Raw genomic sequence first — 23,750 nt, forward strand, 5'->3', positions numbered from 1 at the left:
CGTGCCGTGACAGGGTGCGTTGACCATTTTCACTGAGAGGATAGGATGTAAACCATTGACAAGGATGATGCCTCCAGACGATTAGCCATGCCGTGACAGGGCATTTGGATCATTTTGCCGAGAGAAGACCGAAAGTAGCCATTGACAATGGTGATGCATTACATAAAGCCAGCCATGGAAAGGAGTAAGACTGATTGGATGAAGATAGCAGGAAAGCAGAGATTCAGAGGAACGAAAGCATCTCTATTCGCTTATCTGAAATTCTCACCAATGATTTACATAAGTAATTCTATCCCTATTTTATTAATTATTTTCGAAAACTTCATAACCATTTGATATCCGCCTGACTGAGATTTACAAGGTGACCATAGCTTGCTTCATACCAACAATCTCCGTGGGATTCGACCCTTACTCACGTAAGGTATTACTTGGACGACCCAGTGCACTTGCTGGTTAGTTGTGCGAAGTTGTGAACCATGGTACTGGCATCAAGTTTTTGGCGCCATTACCAGGGAAAGAAAGAGCGATAAATTTTACATAATCAAAGTGTAATCACAACTTTTGCGCACCACTTGGTCCAGAAGAGCTCCCTCAAAAGTTGCCAGATCCCGGAAGCTTCTTGATTCCCTGTACTATAGGGACCATCACCTTTGGAAAGGCACTATGTGACCTTGGCTCAAGCATCAACTTCATGCCTCTTTCTGTGATGAAGAGGTTGAGAATTCTGGAGGTGCAACGTGTCAAGATCTTATTGGAGATGGCAGACAAGTCTCTGAAAAGGGCATATGACATGGTGGAAGATGTCCTAATGAAGGTTGAAGACCTTTACATCCCTGTAGATTTCATAGTCTTAGACACTGGGAAGGACAGAAATGAATCTATCATCCTTGGAAGGCTTTTCTTAGATACTGCAAAGGCCATAATTGATGTGGAAAGAGGTGAGTTAGTTTTGAGGTTGCATGAGGACTGCATCCTGTTCAAGATCCCCAGCCCTCAGTCTCTCTCTGACAAAGGAGGTACCATTGTGCAGTACATAGTATTCCAGCCTTCCCTCTTAGTACAGAGCTTTACAGATCCCCCAGACACCAACTCTAAGTTTGGTGTTGGACAACCATCATCAAGCAATGGGAAGGAAGGCACTAAGAAGAAGGTACCTAAAGGCTGGAGGAACAAGAAAGTTCCCACTAAAGACCTCTCACCAGGTATGAGAGTTGTCTTCACAAAGAGTCCAGTCATTTTGCATACTGTGAACCAGATCCTATCTCTAGAGCATGTGGAGCTCATTCATGAGAACACAGAAAGAGAATTCACTGTGAGGGATGAAGATCTAAGCCCCTACTTACCTCCGTAAAGGAGCTATCTGTCAAGCTAATGACGGTAAAGAAGCGCTTATTGGGAGGCAACCCAACCATTAGCATAGTGTTTTCATTTTCTTTTCATTTATTTTAAGTTTTATATTATAGTTTTTCCTTTGCTTCTTGACATTTGTGATCATGTGCAGCACTTAGGACAGAAATAGAGACATACAGAACTAAAAACAGAACACACTGGGGAGTCCCTTGTTGGCGTTGAACGCCAGACAAGGAGAAAGTTGGGCGTGCAGCACCCACTAAGGAGCTGAGAAGACCCTTTCCCTGATCCCTTCTGGGCGTTCAACGCCCTTAGAAGAGGAATAGCTGGCGTTGAACGCCAGACAGGGAGCAGTCTGGGCATTCAATGCCCCTAAGGGAGTAAGGAACTGGCGTTGAACACCAGAGAAGGACCATTTTGGGAGTTCAACACCCCATAGGGAGCATATACTGGTGTTGAACGCTAGCCAAGGAGCAATGCTAGGTGTTTAACGCCCTAAAGGGAGCAGCCAGGCCTGCATTTTGACCCTCCTATGGGCGTCCAATGCCCATTCCTGGCATTGAACGCCAGGTAGGGGGCAGGCTGCTCAAGTTTGGAAGCTTCTCAGCTAGTGGGTCCCCTAGAATCTCCACCTACCCCACCTTTCTTCTCTCCCTCCCACCTTTTCTAAACCTTGAAATCTACACCCTACTTTCCCTCTTTCCAATACACACTCTTCCCCCAAAACCATCATAAATCCCATCACTTTAATTTCCATCAACCCCACCCACTTCAAATTCAAACCTTTCACACACATTCTTCCCTAACACAAAACCGAACCCTACCCCATCCCCATCCTATATATACCCCCTCATACAACCCTTTATACACATACACACACACACGCACCTCCTAAACACTCTCTTCCTCTAACCCTATACACTTTTCACAACCTTCTTCCGCCACATTCCCCCACTTGGCCGATGCCTTCCTCCCCCTCTATCTCTATCATTTCCTTCTCTCTTTTACTTTTTTCTTTCTTTTTGTTCATATTTGCTCGAGGACGAGCAAAGTTCTTAACTTTGGTGTTGCAAAAGCTTTGCTTTTGACTTCTCCATTCCTAAGTATGGCACCAAAGGCTAGCGAAGCTTCAAGGAAGAGAAAGGAAAAGGCTCCCTCTTCCACTTCCGAACCTTGAGAATCATGGAGATTCCTCACCAAGGTATACCACGATCACTTCTATGATGTGGTAAGGCAAAAAAATGTGATTTCTAAGGTCCCCTTCAAGCTCAAAAAGGGGGAGTATCCGGAAATCCAACAAAAGATTTGGAGAAAGGATTGGAAAATTCTAACCAATCCTGTTTCAGAGGTCGAAACACTAATGGTGCGAGAATTCTTCGCCAATACTTGGGTCACCAAAAATCATGATACAAGCGTGAACCCAATGCCTAATAACTAGCGAACCATGGTGAGAGAGAAACTTTTAGACTTTAGCCCGAAAAGTGTGAGAGTTGCGCTCCAATTGCCTCAGATGCTAGGAGACCCACATTCCTACACTAGAAGGGTCAACTCCGACCAAAGAATGGATCAAGTCCTTGGGGACATCTGTGTGGAAGGACCACAGTGGAGAAGAGACGCACAAGGCAATCCCTACTAACTGGGTAGGCTTGACCTCAAGCCCATGGCTAGAGGATGGTTGGAGTTTATCCAACGCTCCATCATCCCTACAAGTAACCGATCCGAGGTTACCATTGATCGAGTAATAATGATTCATTGCATTATGCTCGGGAATGAGGTAGAAGTACATGAGGTGATACCTCAAGAATTGTACAAGGTGGCTGAAAAGACCTCCACCCAAGCGAGGTTAGCATTCCCACCCCTCATATATCGCCTATGCAATTTAACTGGAATTGGCATAGCTGGAGATACCCTCATAGAGATGGATAAGCCCATCAAAGAGAAAGATAGAGCATGTGAGAAAGCAGGCGCACGGACCACAACAAGAACCTGTGTAGCCGCCTCCACCAGAAATTCATGAGATGCCTCAAGAGATGTATTTTTCTCCCATAGACTATTGGGATCAACTGAATACCTCAATAGGGGAGTTCAACTCAAATGTGGAGCAGCTGAGAGTAGAGCATAGGGAGCACGCCAGTACCCTCCATGAAATAATAGAAAATCAGAGAAGATTAATGGAGGAATAGCAGAGACAAGGGCGTGACATAGAGGAGATCAAACGCTCCATTGGATTTTCCAGAGGGAGCAGTAGCTGCCATCACTGAGGTTGTTGAGTCCTTTTACATCTTTAATTGTTTTACTTATGTTTTCATTGTACCTTAATTTACTATCTATTCTCTATTCTAAGTTCATGATCATGTTTAGTATTTCATTTTTTTAGTTTTATTTTCTTATTTTATTTTGGTTATAAGATATCCAATGTATCCCTCACGATGCTTAAAATAAAAAAAATTAATTGAAAAAGAAATAGTGAGATACATAAGTTTTGAGTTATATCATAAGTTATTTCAAGTATTTTGATGTGGTGGCGTTGCATTTATCTTCTGAATATATGTATTAATACTGCATAATTGATAGTGAAGTTAAGTATGTTGGCTCTTGAAAGGACAGTGAATTTAGAGAAATATTATTGATTCTCTGAAAAATAAAAAAATTATTGATTCTTGAAGTAAGAAAAAGCAGCTAAAAGAAAAATAAAAATAAAAGAAAAAGAAAAATAAAAAGCTCAAAAGAAAAGGAAAAGAGCAAGGATCCAAGGCTTTGAGCATCAATGGTTAGTAAGGTAAAAAAAATTGGCCTAAAAAGCTAAAATGAGTTACTATCCCTAACTAAATACTTATGGTGTGAAGGTGTCAAGAAAAAAGCTTGAGACTGAGCAGTTAAAGTCGTGATCCAAAAGCTAAAGAGTATGCTTAAGAACTTTGAGCACCACTGTCTAGGAATTTAAGCAAAGCTAAATTCGAATCCAAAGGATTTCTCCAGTTAAGTGCTTGTGGCATTTATGTATCCGGTGGTAATACGGAAAAACAAAACGCTTAGAGTCACGGTTAGGCTCAAAAGTGCAAAGCACCAAACGAAGCTGTGTTCAAGAATCAAGAAGAGCTTAAAGAAGAGAGTCCATAATATCATCCAGATTCTAGTTCTGAGCGATGCCAATACTTCTGAGTTTCAAAGGAAACTGAGATGCCAAAACTGTTTAGAAGTAAAGAGCTAATAGCCCCATTCAGTATTTGGAACTGAGCTTCATTGAGGACAAGCAACAGTTTAAGCTTGGTGTTCTGATGAGCGGATATTTTATACACTTTTTGGTACTATTTTCTTAGTGTTTTTAGTATATTTTGTTAAGTTTTATTATGTTTTAGTAGGTTTTAATGCAAAAATCACTTTTTTGGATGCTACTTTGAGTTTTGTGGTTTTTCTATGGTTTTAGGTGATTTTTGGGTAAAAATGGTAAGTTTTGGCAAAGTCTGATTCAGAGGTAAAGAAAGGACAACTGATGCTGTCAGATCCTGATCTCCGTGTATTCAAACTAGCATTTCTGGAGCTACAGAGATCCAATTAATGCAATCTCAATGGCGTTGGGAAGCTAACTTCCAGAGCTTTCCAGCAATATATAATAGTTTATGCTTTGCTTTGGAAATTACTGCGCAAAATGGGCATTGAACACCCAACTTACCCCCTTTCTGGCGTTCAACACCCCAAGAGGACCAAAGCCAGCGTTGAATGCCCAAGACTGGCATTCAACGCCACCAAGGGAGCATCAAGGCTGCATGGACACCCTTTAGTGGGTGTTTAACGCCCACTCCTCCAAGTTGGACGCCAAGCTCAACCCAAACACTCACCAAGTGGGCCTAGAAGTGGATTTTCGCACCTTTAGCTTAGTCTATTTCATTTTTGTAATTTCTACTTATTATTAATGTCTTTTTAGGTCTATTTATTAGTATAAATAGAAGCAAGATCACCTTTGTTAAGGACTTTTTGATCTTCAGCTTCTGAGAACTATCTTTTATGTAAATTATGAGCGGCTAAACCTCCTAGGTTAAGGTTAGGAACTCTGCTGATTCCCATTGATTAATACAATTACCTTTCTACTTTAATTTATGTCTAATTCTATTCTATGATGCATTTTCGTTCTTCGTCCTTATGGATCTGGGGTGGAACTGATGTATGACCCCTGATTCTACATGAGTTCTTGCGAGTCCCTAATAGGATAGTATTGAGCTACAGCTTGAGAGTGCATCACAGATTCCAACACGTATCTGGGCTAATGGGGATATGTGACATAAAATCTCGTTAGTCATAGGTTGGTATTTGATTATTCTATTGTTACCATTTTTTATCTCTCTCATGCATTGAATGCTTATTGAGTTTATTAAAATTATGGGAGTCATTCAACTTCGATAAAGGACTCACCAGTAGAGTAGTGCGGAAAATCTATACCGACCAAGTTTGTCTCATTTGGTTTTTGTAAAACATGAATCCATGAAAACCATCATTGAGGGATGAGGCTATTAGTTGGATTATACCATGTGTTTGCATCTAAATTTTCAAGCAAAAGGGTGTTACTCAAGGGAAATAGAGTAAAACACTGTCCACTATTAGATTCCTATAGAAATATTTGTCATGTCTAGATTCTGTTTTTCGTAATTCATCATGGGTACACTATATTTACCATGTGTGTGATGATGCAGGATATACCTGGGTTCTTTTAAATTGCTATGCTTTCCATGTATGTTTTACAAACAAAATATTGTTCTCTATTCTCTATTTTTTCAGGTGGGATACAATTTTTATGCACTTTTTTTCTATTTTTGAACTTTCTCTTCTTTAATGATATGGGATCTGAAGCATAATCTAGCTATTTTCTGTTACCAGCTTTGTATGTGATGCTGTGGATGGTTGGGCCGCTCGCAAATTCAATCAAGGTATAATCTTTCATGAAGAGGTGATACCAATTTTATTCTATTTGTTTATATAATTCTTTGACGAGTGTTATGTACACATTATCTCTTTCTAGTAATGTTTTGCTGAACTGGTATGATTAGACGTTGTTTTAAAAAATATTGGGTTCAGACTTAGGGGGTTTGTGGCATGTCTTCACCACAGAATGGGACAGCGTTTCCTCTATACTAACTTGTTTAGTTTAAAAAGGTAACTAGTCTATTTAATATTAACCTCGTTTTCTTGTTTCAGTGTCGACCTTCGGAGCTATTCTGGACATGGTTACAAACAGGTTATCTCTATCTCTTTCTGTTTCTCCAAGCCAAAGAATGCGTTGTTAAACTTATAGTTCTTTACATTGTTTGATTTTTGTTTCTTTGAATTAATGTGTCTTTCTTAATATCATAATTAGCACTGTTTGTCTACTTGTTGTTCTTTCCCAAGTTTACAAGTAAGATTTTTCTCCTTTTTAATTGTTCATAATTTGCTGTCATTTAAGCATCACATGTAAACCTAACTTTTGTGTTGAATTTGTGTAAAGGCCTGGCTTATTCTTCTTGTCCTTGCTAGCATTAGATATTACTAGCCACTGGCTGCAAATGTCTTTTCGTTCTTCTTTAACTCAATTTTTATGATCCTGCATTTGTTGGTTTGGGGATGATGTTCTTTAGCTGTGTTTTGCGAACTCAAAAATATAGTGGTTGTTTTATCATATACATCAGCCTGATAGGAAAATTCTTTTCTTTCTGGGATTAGGTTTTCGTTTTAGTGTTGGATTAGCTCTGACTATGATGATTCAAAAAGTTTGCACACATCAATGTCCTTTAGCTCTAAAGATAATTACAGAAGAATATGGATCGATTCTACCTTCATACTAGTTAGTGTATTATGCATTTTGACATGTAGTTCATGTGTGCCTTAATTGATTCTGTAGCATTTTTTATGGCATTTTAATTTCTTTTGTACATTCTTGTTGACTACAACATATTTCAGGAAGCCATGAGTCAGCAAATTGATGAAGTTGTGTCTGGAAGTGCACTTTCCCCTTCATCCGAATTTGAATTGGTATGCTTGTGATAATTACCTGGCCATTGTTAGAATTTTAAGGTTATTCAGGTGATAGGAGCTATGTATGAGGTGTCTTGTGTTGCACTACACAGTCTGCACTAGTGCATTATTAACATAAAAAGGAGCATTGGGTCAATGGTTTGAAAATTATCTCCCTATTCTGATGCAGATCTTCTTTTCCATTTTTCCTCCCATTTTTATCTATTCTCTAATTTTCAACAACTGCACTTATATTTATGCCACAATATTTTGTTAGTTTCAAATTATTTTCTCAATATATGAAGCTGGACGTTGGTATTGATTAACATTTGGCAACTCAGCCAAAAGGTAGAGCAATTCAGGTTGAGGACAATATGATTGAACGCAATTCATGTCTATCTCCGTTTCTGCTGCTTCTCTTTCTGGTAACTTCATTCACTTCCCTTTTTTTTTCAAGCTCCTGATGACTCACTTTTTTTTTCTTCTTCTAACGTTTGGGTTTTCTAATTACCTCATCAATTTTCGATTCTCAGGAGCATACAGCTCGCCATCTTCTTCAAGCTAAGAGAGGTTTGCAATTTCTTAAACATCTTTATGCTTTTAGATCTACCAATATTTTTTATTCAAAAATTGAAAACAACAGTTGATGAATTATATGGACTTAGCTAACCACATTTACTTTCCTTTTATTGTTGAGATCAGTCTGCTCTGTATGAGGATTTTCATTATTTGTTTAGAGATAACTCTAACTTCAAATGTGACTCGGTCTACCATTTCTGATAAACTCTTGTATATACAAACAACACAAATACTTATGAATAGTTGAATAATGATTGCTATTAAACTACTTCAGTTCTGTTGATTACTTATTTGAGATATCCATCTTCATAGGATGTCTTAGTATATTTTCATCACTTCATGCAAATCTAGTGCATTACCTGTGTCTCTGATCTATAGAGGATTTTCAGCATGCTGCAATTTGGTTTTGTCGTGACATTTGAACTGTTATGTGTATGCTGAAGCCTGAAAGGTTAGAGTTTGGCGATATCAATTATCAAATGCACAAGGCAAGTGGAAAGTGCTGCCACATAGCATGTGTCTTAATCACTTTCTTATGTCTTTCATCTAATATCGCCTCATGAATCATGATTTTATAGTTGCCAATTTTGTCTTGGTTTGTTTGTAAACTCATTGCAGACGTTATTACTTACTGTTAAAATATATATGGAATCTGCGACAAACTGTTCTCATGATACTGGTTTTCCCCTGAATCTGCAGGTTGTTCTGTGAATTTCGAGTTTGCGAATTACACAATAATCACAAGCAAATGCAAAGGACCCAATTATCCACCCAAAGAATGTTGTGGGGCATTCAAAGAATTTGCATGCCCTTACGCCGATGTGTTGAATGATTTACAGAATGATATTTATTTGAGAATTCAAGAAAGGTGTGCTATTTATTTGATATCAAATCTGACTGATGATTCCTTTAACGTTCCTTGTGATTACTTGAAGTGGCATTATTTAGTGAATTGGACTTGTTGTATCAACGTCACTTATCTTACCTGGACTATGACTTTCGCAGAACTGGGCTGATTCTTGATGTAGATGAACATGAACTTCAGGATAAAGTAGACAAACATTCAAATGATGTTTCCCAAGTTCCAGGGGGAGAAATGAAATCAGAGCAAGGTGAACACATTTATATTTTATAAGCTAGCAATTTTATGAACAAAATTGAACTTTTACAAAATTGTTAACTTTGTGAAATTAAAAATATGGATCATGATTACAAAATAGTTGCTTATCTTCCCTCTGGATTTTGATGAGATACTTGTGGCAGGTATAATGTTGCTATGTATGTGCTCATGCATACAAAGAAAGTGGGACTACTTTCGAAGTAGAGTTTACAGGAACTTTGCCAAAAGAACTCATGTAGAAGTGTCAAGGCATTATTTTGGAGAACAAATTCTGGTCACTACATTGTTTGGTTCATACTATCACAATGTTGGTTTGCTATTTGCAATGTCTGGTCACTACTTTAAATGTTCAAAAAATATAGAAGTGATAAGATTCTAACACTCTTCTTATGATATTTTTTAGGGGCTAATGACTTTGGTCAACTAGGTGATAGAACCGATGAGTAAAGGAAATATCTAAAGAAAGTGAAGCTATTAGAGTCAGAGTTTGTAAAATCTGTGTCTTGTATAATTCTTAATTCTCTTCTTAGAAATTCATTTTTGTTAATGTTTGTAAATTTTATGTACGCAGCTGTTGCATGTATACAGATGACATTGTTGTAGGCTTTTACCAAGTTTTGAATGAAGGAACATAAATTTGAGTGTTCACATGTAGGATTTTACCATAATTTTTTTTAAAAATTTGATTTAGCTATAGCCACGCTTTAAAAGCGTGGCAATAGGTTCGTATCTAGGCACACGACTTAAAAGGCGTGGCTATATCTCGTTATCGGGACGCTTTAAAAGTGTAGCCATATGTCTTGCTATTGGCACGCTTTTAAAGCGTAGCCATATATCTCTCTATTGGCACGCTTTTAAAGGGTAGTCATATCTTGTTATTGGCACACTTTAAAAGCGTAGTCATATTTGGCACATATGGCCACGCTTTTAAAGCGTGGCGATCTTTAAAAGCGTGCAAAAAATAAAGCATGGCGATAGGTCACCAAAAGTGTGGCGATAGAGCAACCGGCACCTTTACAGATGTGATTCTTTCAAAAGCGTGCCGGTAGCTCAAAAAGCGCGGTGAAAAGGTATCGCTACGCTTTTTTGACTTTTTGCCACGCTTTAAAGCGTAGCAAAAAGCTTGTTTTCTTGTAGTGATTATATCGGATTGAATAAAAATATTCAGGTTCATTGAATCGATCTGATCTGTTTACACTCCTAGTTTTAAGTGCTTTCGTTTGCTTAATATGAGTAGTTTATCCTAAGCAAAATAAAACTTGAATAGATATGATGGTACTAGCTGATTATATATGATTCGTTTGACTACAAGCGAACCTTACATAGTAGAATTGTTTGATTTGTTTTTCTTTTTATAGGACTTAATAGGGGGAGGAACAAAGAGTTCATCTACAACTGTAGAATGGCCAATGTTGAAACTCTTAAAAAATTCTGAGATAATAAAAAATGCAATAGAGGAGCTTGACAGAGTTATAGGAAGAGAAAGATGGGTTGAAGAGAATGACATTATCAATTTACCTTATATTGATGCCATTTCTAACGAAACAATGAGACTTCTGAAAGAATCCAGCAACGAAAATAGCACAAATATCTAATACGAAAATAATATAAAAATATTCACAACATAATATGACAGTAGCTAAAAGCAAGTAAATATATCAACAAAAGTAATAATAAGAACACACTGATATTTTAACGTGGAAAACTCCCTCAATGTGAGAGGTAAAAATCATGAGTCACCAAGATCAAGAAAATGGCTCCACTATAGTCAAATATGAGGTATAAGAGAGTCTCAAATAAAGCACAAATTATGCATACAATTAGCCAAAACACCAAAGCACCAAAGCTTACAAATGAGTAATAAGAAGATGAAAAATACCCAACAACAGAGTTGTTGTTCGAAGCAGATTTCTACCTCTGAAGACCTCCAATCAAAATCTCCAATGATCAGAATAAAGAACAAGATGAAGTGAAGCTGCAGTTCAAATTTCAGGTCAATCCAACGGTGAACAAACGAGAAACTACTATTTGAAATCTGCTGTTCTGCAAAAAAATGTGAATTCTATTTTTTCCTCTTCTCTCTCACTTTGTGGTGCTCTCTCTAACTCTCTATTATTCCAAAAAATCTGATTAGGATAGTGACATAAGGGTGCAAGGAGACACCCCAAAAAATCAGACTTGAGCCTCACAAAAGAGAGAAAAAAACCAACAAATCTCCCCCTTCTCGACTAGGTGAAGGACCTCGCCATCCCGGCGATCAAACAATATGTTTCAAACTTATCTCTTGGCAATAATTTTGTCATCATATCAGTACCATTATCATCAGTGTGAACTTTCTCGAGTTCCAAAAATTTGGAATTCAACACATCCCATATCCAGCGATACTTAACATCAATATGTTTAGATCTTTTATGAAAAGTAGAATTCTTAGCAAGATGAGTAGCACTTTGACTATCATACAACAACACATAACGGTCTTTCTTGAAATCAAACTCTCGAAGAACTTCTTCATCCACAATAACTCTTTATATGTTTCAGTTGCTACAATAAACTCTACCTCTGTGGTAGAAGGTGCAACATACTTCTGTAGTTTTGACTACCATGAAATAGTTTCCCCCTACAAACTTGGCCAAATACCCTAAAGTAAACTTTTGAGAATCAACATCTCCTGCCATGTCAGTAAAGCCAACTAGCAAATATTTCTCACCACCAAAACTCAAACTCAAGTTAGTTGTTCCTTTGAAATATCTCATAATCTATTTAACAACATTCCAATATTCTTTACTTGGATTAGAGAGGAAATAACTCACAATACCAATCGCATGAGTAATGTCTGGTCTAATATACACCATAGCATACATTAAGCTTCCAACAGCTGAGGTATAAGAAATTTCATCCATTGCTTGTTTCTCCTCGTTAGTAGTTGGACACTACTTAGTACTCAACTTAAAATGAGGAGCAAAAAAACTAGCAACACATTTGGCATCATTCATGCCAAACCTTTGAAGCACATTCTTTATGTACTTCTCCTGTGACAAATAAAGCTTTTTAAAATATCTATAACGAGTAATAGTCATGTCCAAAATCTGTTTGGCAGGACCCAAGAATTTTATCCGTTGCTTGTTTCTTCTCGTCAATGGTTGACTGCTTGGTACTCAACTTAAAATAAGGAGCAAAAGAACTAGCAACACATTGGCATCATTCCTGACAAACCTTTGAAGAACCTTATTTATGTACTTCTCCTTTGACAAATAAAGTTTCTTGAAATCTCTATAACGAGTAATAGTTATGCTTAAAATTCGTTTGGCAGGACCCAAGTCCTTCAAAGGAAAGAACTTGCTCAACTGTTTCTTCAACTCATTAATCTTTAAAACATTCTTGCTCACAATAAAAATATCATCCACATAAAGTAAAAGAATGATAGGTAGCATCGCCAACTCATAGGTATCATTCTCATGAAAGGACTTCATTTCTTCTTGCATAGCTTCAAGCCATTGAGCTTTGCTTCCATCTTCAGCAGCCTCTCCAAAACATTCAAGTTCTCCCCATCAGTTGACAAAACAAACTCATATGGAGAATACCTTGACAAAGGCTTCCTCTTTCTTGTAGACCTTTTGAGTGCATTTGCAGGAATTTTCAAAGCTAGCTATTCATCATGATCATCATCACCAACTTCATTAAGCGTCGGTTCAACTATTCCATCTTCACCTGCACCTGTATCATCCTCATTATTTTGAGCTTCAACTCTACAATCTTCCACCATAGGCATTGAGGGAGTAATATCTAAGTCAGAAAAATCATTACTAGGTTGAACCATTGACTTCTTTGCATTATCAATATACTTCAATGTTTGGTCTCCAGCAAAGATAACATCTCTACTTTGAATCACCTTCTTGATAACAGGATCATAAAACCTATAACCAAATTCATCCATGTCATAGCCAATAAAAATACACTGTCTAGTCTTTACATCAAGCTTGGATCTCTCATTTTTTGGAATAAGAAATATCTTTATCTGACCATATATTTTTTGGCACTTCAAATTGCAAGAGAACACACGGTGTCTGGTTTAAGATATAAACAATAGTACTCAGAGCTTCACCCTAAAAGGATTTTGCCAATCCAGACTGTGACAATAAGCACCTAACTTTTTCAACCAATGTTCTATTCATCCTTTCAGCCAAGCCATGCAACTGAGGAGTCTTCGGAGGAGTCTTCTGATGTCTTATACCATGCTCTTTACAATAAGCATCAAATGGACCTATTTACTCACTACCATTGTCAGTACAAATTTCTTTCAATTTCTTCCCAATTTCTCTTTCAATAGAAGCTTGAAATTGCTTGAACATATTCAAAACTTGATCTTCGGTCTTCAAAGTATAAATCCATAATTTTGTAGAATGATCATCAATAAAAGTTACAAAATAGATAGACCTTTCAAGTGTTCTTGTCTTCATCAGTCCACATACATCAGAATGCACCAAGTCAAGTATTTCTGGCTTCCTTGAAGGTGGATGGTTCTTGAAAGAAACCCTGTAAGCAATCTTGTAACCAGATAAAAGATTCCTCTTGGATAACATATTCATGCCTTTCTCACTCATATGACATAATCCCTTATGGCATAAATCAGTTCTATCAACAAACTCAGTAGCATTAAGAACATCTTTTACAATCTTTGCTTAAGTTAAATAAAGAATAGAGTATTGTGTACTTCCAGCAACAACCATAGAACCATTAGTGATCTTTCAACTATCACGAGGGAATGATCTATCCAAGTCTTTAACACACAACTTACCAATAGAAAGTAAGTTCAACCGAATATCAGGAACATACTTCACATGCTTCAAAGTCAACTTGGTATCGTTGGAGGTTTCTAAGCAAACCTGTCCAACACCGGTACACTTTACAACACCTTGATAAGTCATTTTTACATCACTAAAATCAGCAGGAGTATAAGACGTAAACAAATTCCTCCTAGATGTAGCATGAATAGATGTACCACTATCAATCATCCAACTAGTGCTATTATCAAGTTAACAGATTCAAACTCCTCAACTAGAAGAAAATCATTTACATTGACCTTGTCTTCATTGCTACCGTCATATTTATTTGTGCTCTTGTCTTTACTTGCCTTGGCTTTCTCCTTCTTTAGTTGCCAACAAAATTTCTTCACATGTTCTTTTTTACCACAATGATGACACTCAATATTTTTATACTTTTTTGGGACTTTCTTCTACTTTGATCTCTACTTTTAGGACTTCGGCTTTTGTTTCTCCCCCTAAACTCAAAAACCAGAACATCTAAATATGTAGTTGATGTACCTTGTGACTTTCTTCTTATTTCTTCATTTAAAATACTGCTCTTGGTAAGATCCATAGAGATTACACCATCAGGAGTAGAATTGGACAATGAAATTCTAAAAATATCCTACGAATCTAGTAAAGAGGCAAGATGTAATAATCCTTGAACTTCATCATCAAACTTGATACTCATGGAAGATAATTAATTCATTATTCCTTAGAAGTTATTCAAGTGATCTGTTATTGATGTTATCTATATATTTCAGAGCCAATAACTGTTTAATAAAATACATCTTGCTATTCCCAGTTTTTCGAGCATACAACTTTTCAAGCTCAATCCAAAGGGTCCGAGCATGTGTCTCTCCAATAATATGGTTCAACACATTATTGTCAATTCACTGCCTAATATATCCACGAACTTGTCTATACAACAAAGTTCAATCATCATCAAATTTATCATTAGGCTTTTCTTACCAAAAGCAAGTTGATAAAAATTCTTGACATAAAGCAAATCTTCCATCTTTGACTTTCACAAATCATAATTAGGACTATTAAGATTGATTATCCTACTAGTATTAGTATTAGTATTAGCTTTCATTGTTCACAAAATTATAAGCCCAGAAAAATACCAACAAGCTCTAATGCTAGTATGAAAGAGTCCAGCAGCAAAAACAACACAAATATCTAATACAAGAACAATATAAAAGCACTCACAACACAAGATGATAACAACTATAAGCAAGCAAATATATCAACTAAAGCAACAACAAAACATACTAATATTTTAACGTGACAAATTCTCTCAATATGAGAGGTAAAAAATACGAGTCACCAAGGCCAAAAAAATTACTCCACTATAATCAAATAAGGTACAAGAGAGTCTCAAACAAAATATAAATCGTGCATACAATCATCCAAAATACTAAAGCACCAAAGCTTACACATGAGTAATAAAAAGATGAAAAATACCCAATAACAGAGCTGTTGTTCGAAGCAAATTTCTTCCTCTGCAGACTTCCAATTAAAATGTCCACCGTTCAGAGTGAAGAACAAGATGAGATGAAGCTGTAGTTCAAATTTCAAGCTGATCCAATAGTGAGCAAATAAGAAACTGCTGTTTGAAATTTGCTGCTTTGTACAAAAATGAAATTTTTTTTCTTTTCTCTCTCACTTTGTAGTTGCTCTCTTTCACTTTCTATTGTCTCAAAAAATCTGATTAGGATATAGGGATATAAAGATACAAAGAAACACCCTAAAAAAATTAAGTTTAGGCCTCACAAAAAGAAGAAAAAACCAACTTCACCCTGTGGGACCAATGTTATCGCCGAGGAAAGCTAGGAAAGACATCAACATTGAAGGGTATGATATCTCCAAAGAAACCCAAATAATTATCAATATTTGGGCTATAGGCAGAGACCTTCAAAGTTGGGGAAATCCAACCAAATTTCAACCAGAAAAGTTTTTGACTTTTTAAAAATTAGTAAGAGTGTAGATGTAAAAGGCCACGATTATGAGATGTTGCCATTTGGTGCTGATAGAAGGATTTGCCCTCGGTAGTCAGTACACTCTAGGCCTTAAAGTGATTCAATCAAGTTTAGCTAATTTGTTATATGGGTTTAATTGAAAGCTGCCTAATAATATGCAGAAAGAGAACTTGAATATGGAGGAGATTTTTGGGTCTAGAAAAGTGCCTTTGGAAGCAATTACTAAGCCCAGATTGCCAAATCATCTTTATCATATTTAATTATTTAAGTATGAATTTAAATTTGGTACATTTTTAATATAAAATAATTTTATATGTATATTCAATTATATAAAATTACGTTAGTAAAGTAATTATTTTTTACATTGATCATATGAATGATCATTCAAAAAAATAGATATGATAAAACGACAGCGTAAAATATTATACAATGTCAGTATAATATGGGGTTGCTTCAACAATTGTTTTGGTTATCTCAACTTAAATGTTATATGTACTAAATATCTAATTTTTTATATCATGTAATAAATGTTGTTCAAATAAGTTGAGTTAAATTTTAAAATGATCTTTGAGATTGATTGTGTATATTGAAATAATTTTTGAGATATACACTAATTATATCTTTAAAGATATACCACATTAATTCTTGACCAATTTTTCGTTAATGGCTTGCTAATATAGTTGGATGACATGAATTATTAGTGACACATATCACATTTTGGGTTGGCTACATGTAATTATGTAATAATAGGTCGTTCAGTGACACGTGTCACAATATTATTTGTTCACATGTTAATTTAATGTCACATATTGCAACATAATTTGTCTATGTGTATCATATCATTATTGTAAATATACTAAATTAATCTCTACTTTTATATTAAGTGACTTACTTTAATTTCTGAAAATAAATATTGTGAACTAAATCAATGCACTAATTTTTTCTCTTTTTATTTTTTTAAAATTTAAAATTTTTAATATGTTTTAACGTAATTTCTCTTTTATTTTTTACAATATCATTTAAATACAAATATTTTTAAATTTTTAAATTTAATCATACAATTTTTTCTTTTGTCATAATTTAACATTAGTAAATTTTGTGATATATAATTATGTTTGTTAGTTAATAGATGAATTATATGATTAATTTAAATACATTAATTTAAATAAATATTAATTTAATATTGATTTAAATATATTTTTAAATTAATCATATAATTCAAATGAAGAGATAACGAAAGAGAAAATAAAGAGAAAAAGAAATTAAAATGAAAATTTTGTAAATGTAATTTTAGTTTTTTGTAATTCAAACATATTCAAATCATTGTTTAAAATTCAAATGAAATTTTAAAATTGATATTTATTTAAGAACCGATGGGGAATTACTTGACTTTGCAATACATAGCATACAACAGGGTTGTTTGTGTCCGAATGTGAATGAATGCTACTGTCACGAAAGAGAGAGACGAAAATATTGAAGAAGGAACTAAAAATTTCGATTATTATTATTATTCATAGCACACAAAAGCTTTGGTGGATGCATGATACATCAATTGAACCCATTATAGACCAACTTTTAGAAAACATATATTGAAGTCAGCTATATTTTATCACTTCATATACTATTTTGATCTCAATTGAATAGCCAGCATGCAGCATCCAAGGTCTGTTGTCAACAAAATTTATTAATTCATTTCGCTTTGTTGTAGATAAATAAAGAAAATGGAATAAGAGTCTTTAAACAATAACGTAACTCTGGCACCGTTTGATTGATGTTTGTGTATATCAAAGATAGATAGAAAATGTTTTTTGTTTGGTATGTAAGACACAAAATTAAGAGAGACATAGTTACACAGAGATATTTATAATAGCAATTTTGTTAGATAGACAATGACTTTTGTAAGTAATATGAACAATGAATTCTAAAATTGACTTAATAAAGTAAAAAAACACTTCACCCCCAATTACTTCCTAAACCCTAACATTAGGATAATCATCCGTACACCTAGTAAATTGAACATCCAGCCATTATTAACTGTGCATGAGTAAACCGAATCAAAAAAATAACCATTCAAGTAAGAATCAACATAATCATCTTCATATCTATTGAATTGCACATCAGCATATCCATTATTCACATTGTTTAGTATTCTTATTATCTCCCTATACTTTTTCTTATAAAAAATATGTATTTTATATTTTTCCAGTTAGTTGAGACTCTAATTTTTAATTTGAAACATTGAAATTTTTATCATTTTATCTCTTTAATTTTTTTATAATTTCATTCTTACCCTTGGCATCTTTAACCTAGTTTTTTTTTCAACTATTCTTTATTTCCTCTCTCTGTAGCCTCCATATACTTTGCCGAGTATTGTTGTCCGATTTTGGCTTCGACGGCATTTCCTCCATCCTCTCTTTGGCGGTGTTGTTCGTCTTCTCCTTGGCGGGATCACAGCAAAGAAGAATGTGTCTCTGCCCCACCCTTCGGTCAACATCAACAGCGACAGTGGTAACTGTCATAACAACAAAGACTCTCTCTCTCTGGCGGCAAGAGCAACTACAGATCTATAGTGAAAATAATCATAGATCTCATCACAATCTGATATTTTTTCGTCGCCCCATCTTTCTTCCACCTTTCTACATTTTCATCTTCTTTTCATCATTTTCTATCTCTTTTTTTTCTTTCATCTACTATATTACCTTGTTCTACTTTAGATTCAATTTGTATTTATTTTAAATTTTATTTTTTAATAAAAATTTTAAATCTATTTGTATTATTCAATTAGAATAATATTAAAGAACTTTTGTTTATTTTATAAATATTGCATATTATTTGTGGTGTTTTTTATTGTAGATGAGGTGATAACTCATTTCTATTTGGGTTGATGGAGATTTATGTTTGTTATGCTGATTTTGAATAATTCTGCATTTGTTTTGATATTTATGGGGTTAATTTTGTTTTGGATAAAAAATTACCAAAAATAAAAAAAAAATTGTGTTAGTTTAAAAATGGTGATGCTATGATAAATTATGATGATTTTAAAGAAAAATGAAAAGACATAAGTAATGATGGTGATACAAAATTAAATTGAATAAAATTAATTTCTTAATAGAATTGTGAGTTGTGTGTTCTGTTTATATTTTAATTATCAACTAAAATACAAAATTAATGTCTTTTTATATGTCCATAATTTTAAAACATCAATCAAATACAATCTCTTTTCATTCCTAAGACATAAACTAAAATAATAATGCTAAAAAAATAAAATTTATTTTATTTAATATTTATAAATTATTATAATAATTAATTAATATTAAATAAAATAAATTATTAACTATTTTTTACTAATATTTATTTGTTACTAAATATTTTCAAAAACCTAAAATTTTTAGTTAAAAAACTTAAGTATCTACCCCCTTAATTAAGGTCACGCTACTCTAATTCATCATCCACCATTGCGCTCTAAGTGCCATGTTGCCTAACTTTGTTCTCCTGCGTTGAACTCCGCAACCTTTGAGATAATATATTTTCATAAAAAAAATCATTGGCATAAAATTAACAAAGACAATAATAATAGGACTGCATATGTATTTTTAGAATTTGAATTCTCTAAATTTTAAATTTAATTTCAGAAAATAAAATTAGTATTTTTATCCGTAATAATATTATAAAAATTAAATATAAAATCAAACTACTTTTATAAAAAAAGTCGTAAGTTGACAAAAGTTTTTGGTTAAGAAGACCAAGGTATCTGTAGATAAAAAATTAAATAATAAGATTTTTAGTTATTATTTTTATATGAAAAAGTCTAATTTTTTTTATTAATAATTAATTTTAACATTCGTTATTTAAAATGTAAAATAATTTAACGTGTATACTTTTACATTTAATTAGGTATTAATTGTTAAGTCTGTTGCACAAATAAAAATAATTAATTTTTATATTTGCTATTTAAAAATAATATTTTTTCTCTATGTAATAAAAATATAATTAGATATTAGCATAAAAAAATTATACTGATAGTTATAAAATTAACTCAAAATTAATTTTTTTAAAACAATTGAATCTTGATTCTAACTTTTAGTTATAACATTAGTATTCTCTCCAAATTATATGTAATAAATATTTGAAAGAAGAGAAATGAAAATATAAATTAGAAAGATAAACGGTAAAAATTTAAAACTAAATAAAAAACTAAAAAATTATGTATATAATAACAATAATAATAATATTTTTATTTAAATTATATTATTTTGTTAATTTTGTTTTATGTAGGAGAGAAAGATAGAAAAATAGAAAATGAGAAAAAAGAGAGAGAAATAAAGATGAAGAATGAGAGTTAGAGTTTGTTAATTTTGGAAAAAATATTTTAATTGTAAAAAATATCGGATGACATATTTTGATTTTTTAAATTACTAATATAAAATATAATTTATATATAGAGTAAAAATAGTAGAGAAAAATTGAAAAATAGAGAGAGGTAGATGAGAGAATTTAGAAAGGGAGTTTATTAATTTTGAAAAAAAATATTTTTTCTCAATTTTAATAAGAGAGTGTCATGTGACACATTTGATTATTAAATTAGATAGTAATATATGATACATAATATAGGTATATTTTAATTTTAATTTTAATTTTAATGCAATTAAAAAATATCATGTTTGCACATTTTGAGTGTCAGATTAGTAATTAGTTATTGATATTGATAATGATATATAAAATAGATAGAATGGTTGAAAGAATGAGAGAAATAGAATAAAGAAGAGGGAGGAGGGGAGAACTCTTTAATTTTGGTGGAAATTTTGATTTCAATTGCAATAAGGGAGTGACATGTGGCACATTTTGGTTGTAAAATTAGTAAGAAGGAGGGAAGAATTCTTTAATTTTGGAGGAAAAGATTTAATTTTAATTACAATGAAAGAGTGACATGTGGCACATTTTGGTTGTAAAATTAGTAAGAAGGAGAGGAGAATTCTTTAATTTTGGAGGGAAAGATTTGATTCCAATTGCAACGAGAAAGTGACATCTGGCACATTTTGGTTGTAAAATTAGAGATATATAATCAAGGTTGCGAGAACCGGACCGGTCATCGAACCGGTCAAGTGACTGGTTCAATAATTCAATGGTTCAACCGGAGTTGAACCATAGTTGAACCGATTTAATTAAATATAGAATAAAATTATAAAAAATTTAATATATAATTTTAAATATTTAAATTCAATAATTTCTAAACTAATAAAATTCAAATTTAACAATTTCACAAAATGAGATATAAATAATTTATCATTAAAGGTTCATAAACAATTTCAAATATCAAAATTTATAACTAAAGAAAATCAAAACGCACATAAATGACAAATATAAAATGTTTTACAACCAAAATTAACAACATTGAACAAATAATAATTCAACTAAACAAAGACACTACTCATAAGAATTTTCTTGAGAAGAACTTGTTTGAGATTCTTGGACAACATTTTGTTTTGTGGTTATTGATCATTTTGTTGTTGTTCCATCAAAATTCAGAATGACAGCATTTCAGAATTCAATTCATAATTAAATTTAGCAATTCATCTAGTTAATTCACAAAATTAAATCCAACAATTCATCCAGTTAAATTCAGAATTCAATTCATAATTAAATCCAGCAATACATGTATATCAATTCATACCACATTCAACATAATTAAATTCAACAATTCATCCATTCAATATAGCAGAAATGCGGAATTCAATATAACAAAATTGAACTTACATAGCAAAATTCAATATACCAAAATTCAAGATTCAAAGTCTCAAAATTGAACTTATATCAAATTTATTTAGAATTAACAAATTAGAAAAAAAAGGCAGAACAAGAACTCAGAAGAAGAAGAATTCTGCATCTGAGTTCTGAACTCTGCATTTGCCCTAAATTTCTCAATGAATAAACTTATATCAAATTTATTCAGAATTAACAAATTAAAAAAAAAATATATATATATATATATATATATATATATATATATATATATATATATATATATATATATATATATATATATAAAGCAGAACAAGAACTCAGAAGAAGAAGAACTGAAGAACTCTGTATCTGAGTTCTGAATTCTGCATTTGTCCTAAATTCCTCAGTGAATAAACTTATATCAAATTTATTCAGAATTAACAAATTAAAAAAATAAAATAAAAAGCAGAACAAGAACTCCGAAGAAGAAGAACTGAAGAACTCTGCATCTGAGTTTTGAACTCTGCATTTGCCCTAAATTCCTCAATGAATAAAAAATTAATTAAAAAAAACCAAAAACACAAGAACTCAAGAATCCAAGAACCAAATTCATACACTTAATTCACCAAATAAACAAAATTAATTGACAAACAAAAGGTTAAAGTACTCACCGGGGAGAGCACAGACTTCGACCAGATTCTCAACGACGACGTTGACAGGAGCCGCGACTAGGACCACAAGCCGATGACCAGACGACGCCAACTTCAAAAGCTTCAGACTTCAGAGTTCAGGACAAGGACGTCTCTCACAGTTGCCTCAACCTGCGACGGTGACGCTTCGATCCGCGGCGGTGACGCTTTGATTCGGTGTAGATGATGGCGTTGACGGTGGCGTTTGTTGGAGGAAGGTCGAAGAGGAGATTAGGATTGGGAGGTGACTGGTGAGTGTTTTCGAAGTAGGCAATTAGAGTTGGAGGAAGGTGATATTGATTCAGCGTTTTTACTTCGGCCTTTTGTTTTTTTTTTCTCCAGCGTCAAAACGACACCGTTTGGTGGCTTGTTGGAAAAAATCGGTGCTTGTCAAAACCCGGCCGGTTCGTCCGGTTCGGTGGTTAACCATTGGTTCAACTGGTTTTTTGCCAGTTTTTTGCAAGACGGTTTTGGGGTGGACCGGACCGGCCAAATGATCGATTTTTGATAAACTCGGTTGAACCGGCCGGTCCGGTCCGATTTTTAAAACCTTGTATATAATAGATAATAGATATGATCTATCACCATTTATTTTTTAGATGGAACCAAAAGAATACATGCGAAAGAAAATATTTAATGGTGAGAAATCTCACTTTATCCTCTAGGTTGAAAATCTAAAATTTAGAAAATCTAAATTCGTATTTCTAAATCGATAATGCTAGAAAAAAAAAACAGTCAGAATTTGTCTTATTTAATATTTATTAATTATTAACAAATTATGATTATTTTTTACTAATTTTCTTTTTCGTTCCTAAATATGGTATCAAAAGTGTGCTGCGTATTAATTTTATCCGAAACTTAATTAAAATTCAGCGATAAACAACATTTATTACTCATGAAAGTTAAAACTCAATGAATCATGTTTGTTTTTGGGGAAAGTTAAAGAATGTGAAAGCGACTTCGCTCGTGTTATGTTAGTGGAGATTGATATTTACAAATAATCCAAATTGACTGTTTAATTTTCAAACCTGCTTTTTATGAAAAAGATATTATTATCATCATTGCTGGACCACTATAAAAGTTGTCTGCGTGTACATTCTACAATTTTATTATGTCATGCGCCTCTTTGATCCGGCATGCAGTGGAAGCTAATAAATTAAATAGTTTAAAGAAAATTATATGGTACAGATCTAAATCTGTACAGATTTAAAAATTTGTTTACTTAAACCACACTTTTTAAAGCCACACTTTTCACTTAAAACCGTAGTTCTTCACAAAGAAAAGTGTCACTTAATGGAAAAAAGTAAATTAGAAGATTTAAGAGAAGAAATAATTAAGTTATCAAAATTAATAGATCAAAAATTAATAATTTTAACTAATGTTAACTGTAATGACACCGAATTCTTAAAATCAATACAAAATGATTTTTCTCAAAATCTTTATTTTACTATAAGTTTTATTGAAGGACTTCAAAAACCTGAAAAAACTTATTTTTCACACGGAATTTCTAAAAAATATTACC

At 33.3% G+C, this 23,750-nt stretch overlaps 1 pseudogene; it reads left to right on the top strand.

The window, feature by feature from the left end:
* LOC112777620 (trimethyltridecatetraene synthase-like) overlaps window positions 1-16,078 on the top strand; it is a 93,875-nt pseudogene extending 77,797 nt beyond the window's left edge.
* Window positions 16,079-23,750: the final 7,672 nt, after the last annotated feature.

The sequence above is a fragment of the Arachis hypogaea genome, chromosome 19, assembly GCF_003086295.3.
Source record: "Arachis hypogaea cultivar Tifrunner chromosome 19, arahy.Tifrunner.gnm2.J5K5, whole genome shotgun sequence".
Lineage (NCBI taxonomy): Eukaryota > Viridiplantae > Streptophyta > Magnoliopsida > Fabales > Fabaceae > Arachis > Arachis hypogaea.